Genomic DNA, 22879 nt, shown 5'->3' with positions numbered 1-22879 from the left:
GGGAAAGAGAAAGAGGGGAAAAGAGATGGAGTGGTGGTGAGAGAGAGAGTGTCTTGGAACTATGAGTACATGAAAAAAGAGTTGGAACTGTCATCATTCCACCACATGGCCACATCTTCTAGGGATTATTTAACCTAATTAGTACCTGTCTTTCATAACATTAGATGTCTTGGCCTCAATAGTTAAAGAAAACACTTTGAGAGATTTTCCAGTATGTAAAGAAAATGTATATTTTTTGGTAATGTATATGAATATTATATGCATATGTTAATTCAGCTGCCTTATTTTACTTGTAATATATTATTCTCTGTTTTTTTCTCCCTAAATCTCGATACCTATAAAAAAGTTTTGTAAATATTTTTCTCTAATGCAAAAATTATATAATATAAAAAGCAAAGTCGTTTTTCAACGGCGACACATTCAATGCTCTAAGCAACTCCTTGCCACAGCTTATTAAAGTTATCATAGATTATCTTTTTTAAAATCCTTTTCTATTTTTACAATGTTTATCTTTTATTTCTCTTCTAATTTCTTATCCACCTATACTTTGCTTTTCTCTACGTACATGATAAAACTCATGAACTACGAAAGTGAACCAAACTTATAAAGGCTATACCTCCCAGCTCAGCAAGACAACTTTGCAGTGGTATTAATAGATGTTTAAAAGCATAAATCATATATCTGTGAGAAATAAGAAGACATTGTTTACGGAAGAAGAGTTTTTATAAGGCATGGTCCCACTAAGTATGCCTCTTACCCCCTAGCTATATCACTACGGAGATAGTATTTGTCATCTATGGAGACCAAAAACAGTTCCAGGACTGTATAGATGCCTCATCTCTCTCTGTGCCTCTATGTTATTTATCAAAAGCATGGGGACAAGAGACTTCAAAGGGAATTCCTTCCTCAGATCAGCTCAGTGGGAGGCCGAGGGAGACAAGAAACAAGCTCTTGATTGGTATTTATTGAGTGCCAAATGTTTCCTCAACACTGTACAATACACAGGGAAAGACATGGTCCATGCCCCATGGGGTTACCATCTAAATAGGACCGATGAGGTGAGACATAATTGGCTGAATTCTTACTCTGTGTTGATGACTTCTCTATGGGAACCCAAATCGTCCTCTGTGGAGATTGGTGCTATTCACCAAACCTTAACAAGCGCGTTATGTCCTCTGAGAGCCTGGCACCATCAGCCCCATCAGGAGGGAGAGCTCTGTGTTTGTCATAACTGCTTCTCGTATTCAGTCTCTCGCCAGATGCAGTCTTCAATGGCCTTGGCAGCAGTGGGAGGTCAATAGAAGGCTTTGTGGATGATCCAGGAGAAGCAGGAAGACCCTTGCCCTGGAGACAAAAGCTTAGCCTAATACTTCTAGAATTGCTCTCCTGGCTGCCATTTTTAACACATCGCTTCAATGGTTACAGCTCCCCAGTGGCTCCCCTGTTTCTTCCTCCATTCAATGGAGACCTCTGAACACTGCCGCAGATTTGATCCTATCCTCTTGATGGCCAGATTATGCCCTGTGGCCAGCCTTGCAGTCTCTCCTCTGAATATCCTAGCCAAGGGGCCTCACAAGCCAAGAAAAAACTATTTCTTCTTCTCCCCAAGACAATATTGATCTCCTTCTATATACATGTCCTGAGAAACTAAAAATTAATCCAGTCTATGTAATTTCATCTACTGTCTCACAACCTACTTTTATAGTTTGATTCTTCATTTCTAAATCTTGAGCTATTTTTATCTATTTTGACTTCTCAATTTGTCTCATAAATATTATATCTATATCCACAGCTGGTGAATGTGTAAATATAATAAAACCTGATATAATCCTCCCATGGTAAAATCAAGAAACTATTTTATTTTCTGAACACTGCTGTTCTGGACTATACTTCTATATAATCCAGAACAGGGTAATTTTTTTTTTCATCTCTAACTACTTTAATTCTAAAATTTATGCATTATCCTCTGTGGCTTTTATTAATCTTTAAATTCAACTGAGGTAGGGGTAAGAACTGTGCATTAGTGCAGGCCAGAGAGGGGAGAAAATCCCAGACTTTTCTAACCCCATTAATCCTAGAGCCTCCAAAGTTGCCTGAACTTGGATCACTCAGTTGCCACAGCTACCAGAAATGTGGTCAATGAAGCTGTCTTGTGTCTAACAATAGGCTGTATCTTTGACTAACCAATATGTTAAGCAATGAACTGGGTAAAGTCGTAAGCAAAAGGCTTATCTAATCAGTAAAAAACATAAGACTGGAGGGACTCATTCAATCACTCAAAAAATACATATTGAGACTCAAACATTTTCTAAACACAATGCCAGGTGCTAGGAATTCAATGATAAGCAAAAATCAGATAAAATTGCTGCTGTCCTACACTACATACTCCAGAAGGAAAATTTAAATTAACCACATAATAAATCTAAAATTCCAAGTCTGTTAGATTCTGTGAATGAGAGGCATATAGTATCAGGGAAGGGCTTTGACGTCAACTTCAAAGGATGTCATGGAAGACTTCCCTTTGGAAGTGAGGACTGAGCTGAGATCTGAGGGCAACATGGCCTTAACTAGGGGAGGAGTGGAGGGAGGAACCAGCCATGCAAGGAGAGCAGATGTCATGGGCAGAGACCACTATTCTAAGGAAGAAGGAAGTAGACGCTTTTTTATTCTCCATGGGCCAACCCTCAAACAGCATGTCCTGGACCATTCATTCCCCTGCTTCCACTTCATCTGGACTCCTCTTATGGCACTAGAATTTCTACCTTGTATTACAGTGCAATACAATTCTTCTGCTGCATTCCCAAAGGAAAAGATCACTATGTTGTTCTTTAAAGCCTCCACAGTACCTAGAAGAGTACTTGAATACTGCAATCAGGTGGAACAAAGGGAAGAAACCAAGAAGATGGCATTTGAAAGTATACGTAGTCAACTATACTTTAATAAGAAAACATTATTAATGTTAAAAAGTATACGTATATACAAATAGTTATTTCTTAAATAAGTGCTTCTTAAAAAATAAGACTAGGCAGACTTATCTTGAAAACACCTCGTATAATAAAGTCACACTGAGTTCAAGTTGAGGAAATAACCAGGGACAAAAACAAACAAGAAAGTAAAATGAGAATGGTCCAGGAAGGATGTAACCACATATGCTCAAGAGGATTTGGCTGACATCAGAAATCTAAAGCCTCGTGGTTTAGTGTCCTATGAGAGGACTTTGGCCTGGGCAAAGTAGAATTAGAATGGAGATTCCCTTATAAAGTCTGGAACTTGTGTGTCCTACTGACAAGGGAAGATGACAAAAACACCTGTTTATATTGGTTTAGACACTGGAAGGAAAAAATATTGACACTGGAATAAAAAGTACTAACCATAGATCTGCCTTCAAATACAATTATACTACTGTTTGGTGTAGAAAGCCCACATCAAAAATTTTCTTAATGTAGTCCAAGAGTAGTGGCACTTCAACTTTCTAGGTAGAAAAAAAATACATTGTCTATGAAAGCATGTGTCCTTAACCTAGACCCATACATAAATTTGAGCTCACAACATAAAATTTAACAATTCATGAGAAAACAAGTTACCATGAGTAAAAAAAAATCATGGCAATAGACCCCTGGAATTCCAAATAGTATAATTATCAAATCCAGAATATAAAGTACCCATGCTTGAAATGTTTAAAGAAATAACAGATGGAATTCAAAATATGAATAAGAAACAAGAGATTATAAAAATATAACTAAGCATATTTAAAAAAATAACTTTTCTAAAATTTAAAAATGTCAGCACTATAGCTAAAATCTCAATATACAGATTAAATAAAAGCTTTAATACAGCTGAAGAAATACTGACACAAAAGATACATCTAAAGAAACTATAGAACTACAGAACACAACAGTGAAAGGCAGATAGGAAATAATGTGAAGAGACAAAGAAATATGGAGGAAAGAATGTTTAAAAATCTAACATGCATCTAATTGGAATTCCAGAAGAAGGAAATAGAAAGGATAAAAGAGAATTAATATTGAAAGGGAGCATAACTGAGAAATTTTAAGAATTGATAATAATATAAAAAATCAGAAAGGGATGCACAAACAATACCCAATAGGTGAAATAAACAGAAATCTCCTAGACACTTATTAATAAATTTGCACAATACCACTAACAAAGAAGTGATTCTTAAAGCAAACAGAAAGAAAAAATGATTGTCTATAAAGAAAAAGAAATTAAATAGAAGAATTCTCAATGACAATAATGGAAATGCTGGGAGAAAATAGCTGTAAATCTAAAATTGTGTACCACCTAAATTATTGATTTCACAGCCAGAAAACAAAAACCGTGTAAATGCCAACTAGGTACAGTTTGATTGGGAGTGCTGTTCCAAACTTCTCTATAATACCTATTTTTTTTCAAGTCATTCCATCAGTTTAAGAGAAATTGTTGTCAAAATTTCCAACTATGATTATAGATTTTATCTCTTCTCCCTTTATTGTTTTTTACTGGTTAAAAATATTTAGCTTTTTTTTTTTTAATTTTTATTGGAGTACAGTTGATTTACAATGTTGTGTTAGTTTCATGTGTACAGCAAAGTGAATCAGTTATACATATACATATATCCACTCATTTTTTAGATTCTTTTCCCATATAGGCCATTGCAGAGTATTGAGTAGAGTTCCCTGTGCTATACAGCAGGTTCTTGTTAGTTATCTATTTTATATATAGTAGTGTATATATGTCAATCACAATCTTCCAATTTATCCCTCCCCCTAACTTATACCCTGGTAACCATAAGTTTGTTTTCTACATCCATGACTCCATTTCTGCTCTGTAAATAAGTTCATTTGTACCCTTTTTTTTTGATTCCACATATAAGTGATATCATATGATATTTGTCCTTCTGTGTCTGACTTACTTCACTCAGTATTACAATCTCTAGGTCCATCCATGTTGCTGCAAACGGCATTATTTTGTTCTTTTTTATGGCTGAGTTATAGTCCATTGTATATATGTACCACATCTTCTGTGTGTTTTTTTTATAACATCTTTATTAGAGTATAATTGCTTTACAATGGTGTGTCAGTTTCTGCTTTATATCAAAGTAGATCTGTTATACATATGTCCCCATATCTCTTCCCTCTTACATCTCCCAACCTCCCACCCTCCCTATCCCACCCCTCTAGGTGGTCACAAAGCACTGAGCTGATCTCCCTGTGCTATGTGGCTGCTTCTCACTCGCTATCTATTTTACGTTTGGTAGTGTATATATGTCCATGCCACTCTCTCACTTTGTCCCAGCTTGACCTTCCCCCTCCCTGTATACTCAAGTCCATTCTCTAGTAGGTCTGCATCTTTATTCCTGTCTTGTCCCTAGGTTCTTCTGACCATTTTTTTTTTTTTTTAGATTCCATATATATGTGTTAGCATATGGTATTTGTATTTCTCTTTCTGACTTACTTCACTCTGCATGACAGTCTCTAGGTCCATCCACCTCACTACAAATAACTCAGTTTCATTCCTTTTTATGGCTGAGTAATATTCCATTGTATATATGTACCACATCTTCTTTATCCATTCCTCTGTCAATGGGCATTTAGGTTGATTCCATGACCTGGCTATTGTAAATAGTGCTGCAATGAACATTGTGGTGCGTGTGTCTTTTTGAATTATGGTTTTCTCTGGGTATATGCCCAGGAGTGGGATTGCTGGGTCATGTATGTATGGATTTTATACATATTAGTGTATATATGTCAATCCCAATCTCCCAGTTCATCCCACCACTACCCCTCCCCCGCTTTCTCCCCTTGGTGTCTATATGTTTGTTCTCTACATCTGTGTCTCTATTTCTGCCTTGTAACCTGGTTCATCTGTGCCATTTTTCTAGATTCCACATATACGTGTTCATATACAATATTTGTTTTTCTTTTTCTCACTTACTTCACTCTGTATGACAGTCTCTAGGTCCATCCACATCTCTACAAATAACCCAATTTCATTCCTTTTTATGGTTGAGTAATATTCCATTGTATATATGTATTACATCTTCTTTATCCATTCATCTGTCCATGGGCATTTAGGTTGCTTCCATGACCTGGCTATTGTAAACAGTGCTGCAATGAACATTAGGGTGCATGTGTCTTTTTGAATTATGGTTTTCTCTGGGTATGTGCCCAGAAATGGTATTGCTGGGTCATATGGTAATTCTATTTTTAGTTTTTTAAAGAACCTCCATACTGTTCTCCATAGTGGCTGTGTCAATCTACATTTCCACCAATAGTGCAAGAGGGTTCCCTTTTCTCCAAACCCTCTCCAGCATTTGTTGTTTGTAGATTTTCTGATGATGCCCATTCTAACTGGTGGGAGGTGATACCTCATTGTAGTTTTGATGTGCATTTCTCTAATAATTAGTGATGTTGAGCAAATTTTCATGTGCTTCTTGGCCATCTGTATGTCTTCTTTGGAGAAATGTCTATTTAGGTCTTCTGCCCATTTTTGGATTGGGCTGTTTGTTTTTTTAATATTGAGCTGCATGAGCTGTTTATATATTTTGGAGATTAATCCCTTGTCCATTGATTCATTTGCAAATATTTTCTCCCATTCTGAGGATTGTCTTTTTGTCTTGTTTATAGTTTCCTTTGCTGTGAAAAAGGTTTTAAGTGTCTTCAGTTCCCATTTGTTTATTTTAATTTTATTTCCACCCATTTTTTGATTGGGTTATTTGTTTTTTTTGATACTGAGCTTCATGATCTGTTTGCATATTTTGGAGATTAATCCCTTGTCAGTTGCTTCATTTGTAAATATGTTCTCCCATTCTGAGAGTTATCTTTTTGTTTTGTTTATGGTTTCCTTTGCTGTGCAAAAGCTTTTAAGTTTATTTAGGTCCCATTTGTTTATTTTCATTTTTATTTTCATTACTCTAGGAAGTAAATAAAAAAAGATTATCTTTTCTCCCTTTAGTTCTGTCACTTTTGGCTTCATATACTTTGAAGCTCTGTTATTAGGTGCTCATACCTATAAATACATACACATTCAGGATTAGAACTTTCATAAAATTTCTTTTTTTTTTACATTTTGCCTTTAATTTTTAGCTATACTTTGTATTAGTTTTAGTAGTGGCTCTAGGGACTATACATGCAACTATAAATTATCACAATCTACTTAGAACTAATATTATGCTTCTTTGTGTTAAACACTATAATACTACAACACTATAATTCCATTAGCCACTCTTTCATTTGTACTTCTGTTGTTATATTTTCTACTTTTACAACCTGTTATAAACCCAGTACAATGTTATAATTTTTCTTTAAACAGTCAATTTCCTTTTAAAGATGTTGAGAGACAAAAATATATATGCTTTTTCATTTTTACCTAAATATTTATGAGTCCAGGTGCTCTTCATTCCTACCTGTAGATTCAAGTTCTTATCTGATACCATTTCCCTTCAGACCAAATCATTTCCACACAGAATAGTGTTGCTGGTGATTAATTCTTATCACTTTTCATTTATATGAAAAGGCCTTTATATTGTGTTAATTTTTGAAGCATTTTGATTAGAAAGTGAAATTTGGATTGACTTTTTTTCCTATTATTCAAGGCTTTGAAACATGATTCCATTAAAAAAAAACATGATTCCATTGACTCCTGGCTTCCATTATTTCTGATGAGAAAACAGCTGTTATTGTGAATGTTGCTATCTATGTCAACCACTAATTAATAATCCAAATAAAACTAGAATACAAATAAAGTAAGAGTATGTGAGGTTGGTGACTGGAAATATGTGTTCTTGCTGTATTTGAAGAGAGTAAAAGCTAAATATTTATCTTTAATTGACTCATAATCTATTAACAAATTTTAAAATGCCTAAAATATAAGCGTCAAGAAATAAAGAAGCATATTGTTCAGAGTAATGGAAATAAATAACGAAAAATGGAATAATTACCTGTGGCTAGTGGAAAATGGAACAGTGATAGAAAATAACTTTATTTAATAAGAAACCTTATAAAACCACTTAACTCTTTAAAATAAATGCATGTAAATCCTTGACAAATACCATAACTATATTTTTAATGATTCATGACATTTTACTCAATTCCTGTCCCCCAAAATACAATTCCTATTAACCATGGATATATTTTCTGTTCCTATAATTTTGCCTTTTCTAGAATGTTATATAAATGGAATCATATGATATGTAGCCTTTGGATCCTGGCTTCTTTCACTTACATAATGTTTTTGAGATTCATTCTTGTTATTGCATATATCAGTAGTTTTTTTCCCTTTCGTATTACCGAGACATATTCCATTGTATAAATGTACCACAACTTTTTTCTGCATTCACCAGTTGATAAACATTTGGGTTGTTTCCAGTTTGGGATGATTATGAATAAAACTGCTATAAATATTTGCATATAGATTTCCATGTAGGTGTTAGTATAATTTCTCTTGGGTAGATGTCTAGGAATGCAATTGCTGGGGAATGTAGTAAACATATATTTTACTTGATAAGAAACTGAAAAATTATTTTCCAAAGTGGCTGTACCATTCTATATTCTCACCAGCAGAGTGTGAGAGTTCCAGTTGCTCTTAATCCTTGACTTCATTTGGTATTGTCAGATTTTGTTTCTGTTTTTAGCTATTCTAAGAGGTGTGTCTTCTTTTATTTCTCTCAACAAAGTTTGGGAGTTTTCAGCATACCAATCTTTCACATATTTGTAGGTTTATCCCTAAGTGTTACATGTTTTCAGGTATTCTTGCATATGCTGTTGTTTTTACTTCAATCTAGTTGTTCAAAGCTAGTATATAGAAACACAACTTAGTTTTGTACACTGACCTTGTATTCCATGGCATGACTAAACTCACTGATTTGTTCTTCAACCTTGTTTTATGGATTCTCTGAGATATTCTTTGTAGACCATCATGTTGTCTGTATACAAAATGTTTTATTTCTTTATTTCCAATCTGTATGTCTTTTATTTCCTTGTCTTACCTTATACTGTACAGAATTTAGAAGTAGTGTTATTAATTTAACCTAAATGTGCAGATCCAAGCCACCTCACCTGAGACCTTCTAGGCACTGCTCATGCTTATCATTTCTCCCACTGACACTGTGTTTTACATATAAATACATCTGTGCAATCAAACTCCTAGGCTTCATCTTTCCTTCCAGTAGATATGACTGCAAGGTTAGATCTTTGGACACAATGTGTTTGCCAGAGCTGGGTTGAGGTTACAGAGATTGCTCAGCCTGGATTCACTGTTCCCTTCTATGGATTAGTGAGATCAAGAGTACCATAGTAATGATTCAAGGGTGCTTTTAACCCTTCATCATGAACTGTCTAGAACTGGGCTCTTTATTGCACACACACATACTCCTCTAGTCATGTTTCTCATCTCAGAAAATAGCATCACCCAGTTGCCTAAGCCAAAAACCTGAAAGATACCCATACTTTTTCTTTTCCTCTCATTTATGTATTCACACTCCAAGTAAATCCTGCTGATGCCACCACTCCATCACTAGGGATACCATCTGTTGTATAAATGAGCCAGAGATGTCCCCTGTGTATTAGCCTAAAATGTCTCATGTTGTTTCCTGCTTCACTACAAGCTGGTATCATTATCTCAAAGCCTGCCAGTGCCAAACTCAAATTCTCACACATCCAAATTGTTTTAAATATAGCTCCCAAACCCCCATATTTTTAGCCATTAAGATCCTACATACTTTTAGGTTGCTGCCGTGTCCTGGCTATTGTAAACAGTGCTGCAATGAACATTGAGGTGCATGTATCTTTTTGAACTATGGTTTTCTCTGGGTATATGCCCAGGAGTGGGATTGCTGGGCCATATGTTAGTTCTATTTTTAGTTTTTTGGAAGCAACCTAAATGTCCATCAACAGAGGAATGGATAAAGAAGATGCGGTACATATATATACAATGGAATATTACTCAGCCATAAAAAGGAAAGAAATAATGCCATTTACAGAGACGTGGATAGACCTAGAGACTGTCATACAGAGTGAAGTAAGTCAGAAAAACAAATGTCATATAATATCACTTATATATGGAATCTAGAAAAATGATACAGATGAACTTATTTGCAAAGCAGAGACAGACACACTGACGTAGAGAACAAATGTATGGATACTGGGGGGGGATTAATTGGGAGATTGGGATTGACATATACACACTACTATGTATAAAATAAATAACTAATGAGAACCTACTATATAGCACAGGTGTTCTGTGGTGCTACTCGGTGTTCTGTGGTGACCTAAATGGGAAGGAAACCTAAAAAAGAGGGGATATATGTAAATGTATAACTCATTCACTTTGCTGTATAGTAGAAACTAACATAACATTGTAAAGTAACTATATTCTAATAAAAATTAATTGAAAAATAAAATAAAGAAAAACAACTATACCCCAATAAAATATATAAATAAATAATAGATCCTACATATTTTAAACCCCATTAAGCTGCCCCCAACGTATGCTAACCATAAATAAAACAAGCTCTGTAGCTATAAAATATCCCAAATGGCTGCTGCCCTTTGGAGCTCTCTATCCCAGGAACTCCCCACCTTGCCACTGAGTAAGATCACCTAGACGTGTAAGCCCCAAGCTCCCCTCTGCTATTTGCCCACAGGGTGGTGGCCCCATACTGCTGCCTCTAGAAGGTTTCTTGCTGAGAGGGACCCTGTCCAAGTACTGCCCATATAAAGCTTGTGTATTTCTGCCTCTTGTGGTCTTGTTTCTTCCTTAATCAACCCCTAAGTCCCTGAACTTACCATATCTCCTATTCAAGTCATCAAGACAAGACCCATCTGAATTATAAAGGTCTCCCTCCTACCCCTCTTGCCCCATCCCAGCCAATCCACTCTCTACACAATAGCCAGATTGACCTTTCTTAAATGTAAGTTAAAGGATGTCACTTCCCATCCTTTAAAAAATACCAATAGCTTCCCACCTCATCTAGAATAAAATAAAAATATCTTAACGTGGTTTTAACTATCCTATGGGATCCACCACTCTGAATCTACCTTGTGCCATTCTTCGTCTTGTTTACCATCCTTCATGCCGTATTTTCCTTCTTCCTCTTATACCAGCACACCAAGTTTACACTTGATTTTAGGACCTCTACAGCTACCTCGCCTGGAAAGCTCTTGCCCAGATACAGCATTTGCATGTATGCTTCCTTCTTATTAGTCAGGTTTTAGATTAATGTCACTTCTTCAGACCCATTTTATTATACTTAAAAAATTCTTATTACTTATTTTATAAGTATAATAAGTAAAAATAGTATTTTATAACTTTAATTTTATTATTCTAATTTTTATATTTTTTCTAGTTATTTACTTATTTTGTCTCTCCACCGTAGATTGTATTTCCATCAGAGCAGAGATCTTATCTATTTCACTCAGGATTATCATCCCAGTGCCTAACATAATGTGGTAGTTTATTAAATAATTACTAGACAAATGAATGGGTGAAAAGATCACCCTAAACACAGATGAATAGTACCTTGAACATATAATCATGACACTCAGATTATGAAAAGTGATTAAATCCAATATCCTACTCAACTCCTTTGATCTCATCTTGTTAAATGACTTATAGTTTCTAGGACTCTAAGCTTATGTACTTGCTCTTCCTTTTGTTGGTACATTCTTCCTTCTCCCCAATTAGCTGGCTATTTCTTCCTCACTTGAGATCTCCACCCCCAAATTGGATTGGGGATCCTCCTCAAAATGCCCATATTCACTTGTATCATAGCAGTTATGACATACTATTGTCATTTCCTATTTTTTAACTTTATCTCCTCCATTAGACTCTACACTTCTTGAAGGCAAAGAACAAGTATGTTTGTTTGTTTGCCTTTCTCGAGTATCTGTTATTTGCCTGCCTCTTGTTATGATTGCAATAATTTTTGTAGTTGTTAAACAGATAAATTTTACTCTTGATCTTCTTAAAGCAGTTTTAATCATTCCTAGAATCATGTATTAAATTTCATGAATCCTATTTTAAAAGAAACGTTAATAAAATAGGGGATGAGGGCTCTGGAAGCATGTCATATCAGAAAGTCTTGAAAGAATTAGGGACATTCAATTGGAAGAGAAATAACCCAGAGGAACATCATGTTTCTTTTCTAACATCTTAACTTTCCATCTGAAAGAGACTGACAGTTGTGGTGGTATGGAGAAAAAACAGGTTATCACAGGCTTTAGTTAAGTCCACATGAAGCTAATCACTGACAGCTTCATTGACCGCGAGATTTTAACAATTATAATTGTCCGAGCCTGTCTTACAAACTAGTTTCACTTTGTTTCTTAAGGAAGCTTTGTTGAAAGAATGAATAAAGAAACGCGAGAATTCTGCAAGTAGTATAATTTAAGTAGAAAGATAATTAGCTGATTATGAATAAATATGACTAAAGATCACTAATGAGAATTTTTCTGAAAAGAAACTATTTCCTATTAATTGAAAGTTAAATTATTGACTAAACTGGAAATAGAAATAAGTTAAACACAAGTGTGAAGCAGTGAGCCAAATGCAGATTGTAGGGTACTCTACAGGAAAAAAGACTCAGTTTCCTCAACAAACCATGACCTGAAAAGGCAAACTGAATGGGGTGTAGGGGAGCATCTTCTATTATGGAATAAAAGAAACTTAAGACACAAAACAACCAAAGGCAATAAGTAAATCTTGTTTGGATCCTGATTTTTTTAAGAGCTTCTTTGAGACAATTGAGAAAATTTGAATATGAATTATTTGTTCTTAACTATAAAGGAATTAAGGTTAATTTCATTAGGTGTGATCACTGCATTATGGTTATGTAAAAATGATGTCCTTATTAGTTAGAGGTGCATACTGGAGTAATAAATGGAATATTGCCTGCCTTATCAGTAAACAAAGGTCGTGACAGTCAATCACGACGGTGCTTGCAGCCACCACCAGGGAGCTGGTGAGCCCTGAGGGAACTCAGGATGTGAAATAACAGGATACTGGCCCCAAAGAGTTGAAGTGCATATCAAAGGAATGACTTCAGACTCTTGTATCCTCCCATACATAGAAAAGTGCTAAATTCCTTAACTTGAGATATCTGGCTTTCCTTAATTAACAATAATCTTTTGATGTTGCAATGACCTGCCCTTTGTTGTAAAACTTCTATGTAACCTGGCTCCCTACTTGCCACCTCAAAGCAGTTCTCTCAGGATTACTTAAGATGCTGTCTCCCAGGCTGGAAGTCCTAAAAATTCCCACTGAATGGAACACAACTCTCAACTTTTATGTTGTGAATAATTTTTTAATCGACAGGAGTATTTATGAGTGAAATGACAGTGTCCTCTATTTGCCTTAAAAAAAAAAAAGTTTTGCACCAAAAACAGGGAGAGGTGGGTGGATAGATGATATTAGCTTGGTAACATCTTGACGGATGTTGAATCTGAGTAATGGACACAAGGGTATTTGTTTTATCATTCTTTCTAATTTTGTGTTTGTTTTAATTTCCATAATAAACATTTTAAATCTCATATAATATTAAAGAAAATAAAAGTAACTTATATCACACTTATAAACCTAGACTTAGCTCTGAATGTGGGATGTGAGATGTTTGTATGTGAGTGTGTATGTGTATGCATATGTGAGCACAATGTGTGTATATGTGTGTGTGCATGCATATATGTATGTGTGTGCATGTGTATAAGTATTCAGCATGACATTATTATTATGACTATTTCATTTCATACTCATTTTTCACTTGAAACCATTTTTCTCAGAAAATAATAAACATATCTACCTTTAACCAAAGAGAACATAAATTTGTTCCATTTCTGTCATCCATTTTGTCATCTAATTATTTTTAATTCTCAGAAATTAAATACAACTCTAGGAGAAAAAGTAAATTTCCAGTGTAATCTAAAAGACTGAAGAGATTTTGATTCTCTGGATAATGAGTGTTCTGGTTAATGTAGAGTTATATATACCAAAGAGGTTTGGTAGCTATCTGTAGGAGTAACTTTGAAGAATTCCATGTAGAACAGCTTCCAAGTGGACTTAAAAGGCTGATTTTCATTCTGAAAATCTGGGGTAGGGCCAGAGATGCTGCATTCCCTATAAATTCCCAAGTGAGTTTATACCAATCTGTGACCATCTACTGCCTATCCATGACATTGACTGGCAAGGCCTTGCTGATTCATAGTAAATTTCTACAGGATAAAATGTTCTCAATTGAGATTCACTGGAAATAATTTTTTCATCAACTCAAAGGTTTTATCTCTCTGCTGAGCCCCTGCTTGAACTTGAATAGATGAAGGACTGCTTGATTCAGAAGTGTTCTTCCCCCTTAAATTATGTGCTCACAATCCTCCAGTTTACATCTACCCCCAGCAATCTCATGATAGGACTAGCCACCTTCATGGTGATTTCAGTTTTGTAATTTCAGTTTTACAAAGCCCTGAGATTGCTGTATTTTGAAGTAATTCCTAGTTTAGTATACCAACTGAGTAAACATAAATAAATAAGCCCCAACATACAAGTGAACTATCAAGTTTAAAATAGATGACAGGTTTAACTCGAAGACTTTAACTCATACATGCTAATAGTTCTTTTATGATCCATTTCAAGAACATCAGATGTCTTAGGATCATGCAGCAATAAGTCATCAGAGATGATTAGTAAGACTTTTAAATGAAATTTTTCCTTAATTAATGAAAGAACAAGTGAAGGCTGTGTCAAACTTTGTACAAAGCATAGATTCTACTATATAGCCCACCAGATGCCTTTTGGTTCCTGTGTGTGTGTGTGTGTGTGTGCATATATAGTATGTTTTATGTGTGCATAATATATATGTTTCATATGTGTGTGTGCACATATGTGTGTATATATATTTCATAAAAAATAATTCAGATCCTTTTCCCAAAATCCAGTTTCCTGCACTTTCATCTTTTGTTCTCTGAATATGTGTGAATGGGATGAGTTACTGTAAACAATCACAGCTATTTTTGGTGCATGACACAGGAGAGCCAAGTGTGTTACTGCATTTAGTTGATTTTAGTAGCCACTCTGCCTTCACCCCCAAGCTGCCCCCAAAAGTCACCCTGCAGGGATTGCAGAGCCATCTGTTTCATATTCGCTCTGCTCGTGGTGTTGTGTTCTATTTCAGCTTTCTGTGCTCTGGATCCAATTGATGACATTCGAGGTAGCTGCGACCCATAGTGATGAGGATCACAGAAGATGATGGGCTCGTTAAGCACATCTCATTTTAGACAAACTGCAAGTGGCATTTTGTTTATACGGTTCATTTCGCCAACAAATTAGATTTCAAATTGATTGCTTTCTAAAATGGCTTTGTTCATCAGTTCTGAAACCAGGCAATTACAATCAGAATCCTAGTAATTAATGGTGTCCTATATTAAAAATGTTTTTTAAACAGAAAGGCATTCATGAATTTCAACAGAGTGTAAAATCTGTCCATGACTTTTAATCCCACTCAAGCACTATATAGTGTAGAAATGAAATATTTGTCTTTACACAGGTTTACTATGAAAAAGAAACATGACAGCCCAGAAAAGGGGCATGTAAACCACTAGACCTCTTTACAATGAAGCAACTGAAGGTCCAGCAGAATATAAATAAAAAGTTTAACATCCTGCACCAATGGAGACCAATGGTATTGGATTGTGACTGAATATTATTTGAGCCACTTTACTCAAAAAGCAATTTCTAGTATGTGGCTTAAAAAAAATAAATTCATGCACAAGGTGTGTAAGTTGATGGAGTTATTGCTCATCTTCAATTTCATTTTTAAAAGTAAGATTATTTTTTATGTTGTGTCTCTAAAATCAAATTAGAAATTGAAGAAGAGTGGTAGGAAGCCTCCATGGTTTTTCTTAAACTTTCACTGGCCAAAGTTTATAGGAATTAGCTACAGCTTTTTACTGCCAGCAGTAGCACCATACTTCTGAATCTTTGTAGAATCATTATTGGTTTCCAATTCTACCTACACCACTAACATCCTGATGAATTTGGGATAATTTTCATAATCTTTCTTTTGCAAAATAAAATATAAATTCAGATAACCACATCCATCAAATGTATAGCTAAATTAATTATGATCACCAGCCAGGAAACCACCCAGGGCAAGAAATAGCATTTTATTCCCTATTTGAAAAATCCCTTTCATGGGCTCCATCTCTATCATATCCTCTGCCTCTTCTTATTCTCCCCTAAATATTATCCTGACTTTTATAGACATCACTTCCCCATACAAAAAAAAAAAAAAGTTAAATTGCCCAAATGGGTATCACTAGACTTGGATTCAGCCATGTCTCCAGGAATTGGAAAAGTTATTTCACATCTCCAAATTCTAACCTAGAAATCTGTAAAACAACTCATAACATTTAGCTCCCATTTGTGTTCATGTGTATGTGGACTTAGCTTAGCACAGAGACAGTCACCATGCTCTTGTTTATCCCATCCCCTTACCTAGAAAGGCAAGATGGCTTGCAGAGAAGTCAGTGAGGAGGTCAAAGTTCAGACCCCAAAGAAAAGGAAAATCTCATGAGTCTTGAATAAAAGAGGAACACAATGAATTCAATCTTAATTGATACATTTTGAAGGAAAAATCATGAAGATCCTCAGCACTCTAGCTAGTTGTGAAAACGTCATCTCAGAAATGAAAGACTTTCCTTCTTGAGCATATTCTCTAGACCCTCCAGGCTCCTGACATGTATGCTTTTCATCTCAGCTCTGGCTCTAATGGACATAGTGATGTTTGGCACACTACCTAAAAAAATTGGGATTTCTATTCTGGAAAGAATAGAATACCTTTGAACTTAAACCTCTCTATATACTGTAAAGACAGAGAAATAAATTTTAAACAAAGAGTATTTTCTCAAGGTCAAATAATAGAAACTCAGTTCTCCTGGTTCCAGTCTCAATTTTTTTTGACCAACCCAAGTCGTTTCTCTATAGTAACATTGCACTTACTCTGTTATTTCCCTGACCCAAAGTCTTTCCATAGTGGTCTCTCATGCCCACTGAATAACATCCAATCATCTTAGGCATTCTTATCCAATGTTAGTCCTCTGCCATTTCTTGGCAAGTGAGATCATGCTTTCCTCCATAGGCTTGTGTTTCAGAAGGGAAATATGTTTTAGCAGCCTCCTCTCTATTTTAATGAAAGGAGTTCTTGAGGCAGATTATTTCATTACCAAGCAGAATGGTAAGTATGAGACTACAAATAGGCAGCTCACAGGTGCTCTGGGTTGAGGTGGGATGCTAGAGTCCACCAGGAGGAGGATGGAGGAACCAGCATTGCAAGAGAAGCTGTGGAGGTTAGCCTTGTGAAAGAGTGGAGAGATAAGATGGCTAGCATCAGAAAAGAGATTTGGGGAAGATTACAGAGTGGCCCAAAGAGACATTCATGATATTTGGTCATATGAAACGTCATGAACCCTTCCTTTCCTCTCTCCATGGTATCTTAAGAAAACATTTACTTCTTGCTTATATATTATGGGGGATCAAGTGTTTCTGAGATATATCAAAGAATAGAGTGTTGCTACAAGATTGGCATAAACACAGAAGCTACTCACAGGGATCCCTACAATTATTAACTATGCTTGGACCTTTTCACTTCCTTTATTCATGTTCTTCACTACTTAGAAATATTCTTTCTGTCTCTGTATATGTATATATGTAAATGTTATATATCATTAATAAATGTCTCCTGTGCAACCCACACTGTCCAGACTTTACATATATTATGTCATTTAATTTTACAATGCCTTAAGGTACTTTTATTATCCCCATTTTACAGGTGAGTCCCAGTGAGATCACATGGCTTGCCCAAGATGCATACTTAGTAAGAAATGGGGTAGGGACATGAACTCAGTGAGCCTGGCTCCAGAGCCCATGCTCTTAACCACCACACTCTCCTAGCTCTTTAATACCACTCCTATGGTACATATCAATCAGCTCTCCTTCAATATGAATATATTTTATCTTCTCAACTTAATGGCAAGCTCCCTGCGAATAAGTAGAGTTTGTCTTTTTCTTTGTTTATCCTCTACAGATTTTTCTGAATTGACTATTTTGGTGAGGTGAGTCATTTGATTGGATTAGTAACTCCCAAATATTTAAAATTAGAATAACCCTTTTAATAAATGACGTCTGACCCCAGATGCTAATGTGTGGAACACATAAAAGCAGAGCTTCTCTGATCGAAGTTAAATAATTTGTCCCAGGTCAAAGAACTACTATACGTACTAAGACATTTTGACCTAAGACCCTCTACTCTATACCTTAATTCTTACCTACTATGCAGCCTTATATTATAAACCCTTCTCAAGCCAATAGCCTTAAAACAACACAGCACAATATTGCATTACCCAATTAGGTAGGACGGCATGTAAGAAGATGAATTTTTATGATTTTAATATTATTCACTCAAAAGTATTTGAAGCAGAGGCATCCAGATAATAACCCTCTGGAAATGATGGAAAGTGTGGACTACATGCTTTGGTCAGAGAACTGGACTACAGGTTCTTTCTATTCCAGCATTAAAATTTATAATTCTATTATTTTAACACAATCTAATGTACATCTAACAAATGCCATTGGATCATGACAATTATAGACAAACACACACACACACACACACACACACAGCATATACATAGAATAAAGCTAAGAACATTACACATGTTTTAGTAATCTCATTCATTTAAATTCCTGCCTTCCTGAATGGATATAGCAATCCTTCCTATAATTTAAATTCAAATTGACAATATTTGAATTTCTTGTTAGAAACCATAATTTTCTGAAAAATGATTCTTCATTTGCCTGAATAGCATAAACTCAAATATTTCTTTCATCAAGAGCAAAATTTTATACTTTCTTTCCCAATTAATGCCTCCATTTGTATTCTAAAGACAACTATATTACATGAGAAGACTAAGTGCTCACAACTTTGAATTGGTTTAATGTCCATCATAGATCCCTTTATTGGTCTTTTAAGATTTTAGAAAGGGAATGCAAATTAAATTGTGTGAGGAAGAGATAAATGCCTCTTTCATTCATAATAAATTGATCTAAAAAGTGTACTGATCATCCAAATACTACATCTGGACTTATTATCAAATGGAAATTCATTATAGAAAATATACTATGCAGACTGAGTTGGCTAATGCAGCGTATAAACTATAATTTCTGCTATGATTTAAAATTATACTTTCTCATCTAGTGAAGATTGCTTTGATAGGCATTCGTCAGCTGCCTCCTCTTCTTGCATTTGACCTAAAGTATTTGCGATAAATATTTGTATGAAATACCTATCATGTAAAAGCCATGTTCATGAGGTTATATTATTTGCCTAATTCCTGAAAAACAACACTGCCTTGATCTACATGACACTATATTATCCAGCTACCAAGTGAAACAGTCAGAAACTTGGGGTTTTGATGAATATCAAATGGTGACCTAACTCATAATCCTCTAAGGCAGTGTCATCCCTTGAAAATAAATGTGAGCCACAAATACAGGGCACACATGAAATTTTAAATTCTGTAGAGATATTAAAAACAGTTTTGATACCAAGCAGTACCCTGTGGGGCTCCTGGGCACAAAATCCTTTCTCTGTCCCCCATTTCTAGATTACAGGAAATAGGCTTCATTCAGCTTCTGTGACTTTCTCTGAGTTCCAAGAGCAGATTCAAACAGTTGTTAATTAGGGAAGGGAGTAGATGTGGAGACATGGGAGGAACAGTCAAAAGAAACAACAGTGCAGCCTTGGGGCTGAGTACTGTTTCCCACCCCCCCCCCAAGAGATATACATAACAATATCTTTGAGCTGTTTTGCAGATACTGAAAACCCCACCAGGTGGGAGAAGCTAAAACTGAATGCTGTCCTCAAGTGGTAGATTCCCAGAAGGGTTGATGATACTGACTCCCATTTACCTCACCACCAACCAATCAGAAGGTTGTCCATGAGCTGATCACGCCCTCTCTGAACCATTACTATAAAACTCCTCACTACCCTCTCCAAGTTGGCACACAGTTTTGAGCCATTAGCCTGCTGTGGCCCCCTTTGCCTGGCAAAGCAATAAAGCTATTCTTTTCTACTTCACCCCAAACTCTCACTGAGAATTAATTTGGTGTTGGGATAGAGGCCAGATTTGGCTTCAGTTTTCACTGTTAAACAGTTGAAAATAATTTTAATAAAACATTTTATTTAACTGTATATATGCAAAATATCTTTATTTCAATGTATAATTGCCATAAAAATATTAATGATACCTTTTATAAGTCTTTGAAATCTGGTGTACATTTATACTAAGTACATCTCAATTTCAACCAGCCACATTTCAAGTGCTCAATAGCTACATGTGGCTTGTGACTACTTCAGATCCTGGCTTCACCATGAATATAAGCAAAGGGAGAGAGTGGTACTCTTCCCAACAACACAACTCTAAAAGCTAAGTTTTCCACATTTTATCTTAATAACCAGTCCCTACTTTTCAGCCCTTTTTTCTATTGTAAATAATGATAATAGTCACCTATGTTTCAGCATCATTTAACCCTAGTGACGAACAATTCCAGAAGGATATTAAAATCTCCAAACATAATAATGAATGGATATAAAAGCACTTTGGATTATTACTATCTAAATTCTCATACATCAGGGGAACAGAGCAAGAAAGTTTTCTCAGCCTCCCTTACCGTCATGGATGTAGACGGCCTATCCATTAGACTAGTCCTTGTTGATCTTATCTTTGGTACCAAGGATATTTTTTTGTTTGTTTTCTTTATTCATTTTTGTTTTTGATTGCTTGTTTTTTTGTTTTGTTTGTTTTCTTTACCCTGCTAACTGTGCTAAAGAATCCTAGTGGAGCCCAGCTCTTTACCACAGAATGCCAGCTGCAGATAAGATTAGAATCCTTACCTAGTTCTGCCCTCTACCTTCATTCCCTGAATCCTGGTGCCCTTAGACTAAACTGGAAAGAAAAATCTATTCTATCAGAGGACTAGCCATGGTTCATAGTGATGTATATAGCCTGCTGATGTTCTCCACGCAACCTGCACAGTGTTATTTAATTTGAAATAGTTGACAACACTGAAAAATCAGATTTCAAAAGAATCTGATTCACAATTTTTGTGTGTGAAAAATTCTGATGATCCCAAATCTCACTTCTTGCATGAGATCCTGACATTCGAAACCTCCATCCCATTTGACCAATTGAGTACTCTTGTATTGTGTATGCTCCTTGCTGGGTGTGTCTGTGTTATTGGATTTGGACAGCTGAGCACAGCCAGGGACAGGGTCAAGCCTTTCCATCTTATTTATCCAGTTCATGACTCAATGTCAACTTGCCCCTGTCTCTGTTGGAGCCCTGACAGCAATGACACTGATGACTTGTCCTGTGGTAATTATTTTTCCTTGGTCACCGAAGTGCATGTGAAACAAAGCTATGATTAATCTCTGTTATAGAACTTATTTGAGAATCAATGGCCATGATGTTATTGAATTACGTGTGAAATGAAGCCCTAACTCAACAAAGAAACATATCTCTTGATCAGTATTATGAACAAAATCTTATTGGATTGGACAGTGAATATTCAGCTTGCACCTGGACATTCAATAACGTTGGCCTTTGTAAATTTCCTTGAAAAACTGTGCTTCCTAAACCTCATATTTGGTTTCTAAAACCCCTTATATAAATGTTCCTGTTTTTGCCAAGCTGTCTACATTAGTTTCCTAGCCCTGCCATAACAAATTACCACAAAGTGGGTAGCTTAAAACTATGATAATTTACAGTTCTGGAGGCCAGAAATCTGAAATCAAGGTGTCAGCAGGGGCACACTCTCTCCAGAAGATCTAGGAGAAATTTCATTCATACCTCTCCCAGCTCATGTATTAAGAGTTTTGCATTTAGGCATTTGAGTGAAAAGACTTGGGTCCAAATCCTGACTTAATCATGTACTAGCTGTGCAGACTTAGGAAGGGAGCCTCAGTTTTTAATTGTGAAGTAAGCTGAATACTGGTATTCACCTCATAGGGTTGTCATTGGTTTAAATGAGATGATGCTTATAAGCCACTTGGAACAGAGACTATATGTAGTAAAAGTTCAAAAAATTTTTCACAATCTTCATCATTGAAGATATAATTTTTAGTTATTTATAAACCTGAATTGTGAGTTCTTTGGAAATGTGCCTGTAATCTGATCTCTACTACCATGCCATGATGCACAGACAAATGCTAAATTCATTTAATTTACATTTAATTTACATGTAAATTAAATGATTTAATTTACATCAAAACATTTACTAACTGAAACCCATATAAGTAGAATTAAATCACAGTTATTCTTTACTCTTTATGTAACTATTAATATCAAATAATTCTCTTTAGTATAACTGTTCTATGTAGTGTTACCATACGGATATCTAAAAACACCAAGGTCAGAAAGACTAATACACTATCAAACTTGTACATTAGTCTCCCTGGCATACATTGTACTTTCCTTGGTGAAACAATTTTAATTCCCTCTCCTTGGTGAATGTATGTCAGTTTGTATGATTCCATCTACTTATAAATTCCTCTTACACTTAATGTCTTGCCAGGTATTCAAAATTGACCATATTAAGCTATTTTCAGTGCATGGTTTGTGACTTATTAGGGCATGATAAAATCAATTCAGTTTGAGGCAAAGAGAAGCTTTTTTTTTTTTAATGAAATACAGTAGAATAGAATAGAATGAAATAGAAGACAAGACAATATATGAGTGGATCAGTCAGAATAAGTGAAAATAAATACTGTTTTTTGAAGTTTTTGTTTCCGTTTTATATGTACATATGCATAAATATACCTATGTGTTCTGGTAGGTAA

This window comes from Lipotes vexillifer, unplaced genomic scaffold (genome assembly GCF_000442215.2).
Source record: "Lipotes vexillifer unplaced genomic scaffold, Lipotes_vexillifer_v1.1 scaffold321, whole genome shotgun sequence".
In the NCBI taxonomy this organism is placed as follows: Eukaryota; Metazoa; Chordata; class Mammalia; order Artiodactyla; family Lipotidae; genus Lipotes; species Lipotes vexillifer.
The sequence above is the reverse complement of the archived record's forward strand: the minus strand, read 5'-3'. Positions refer to the sequence as shown.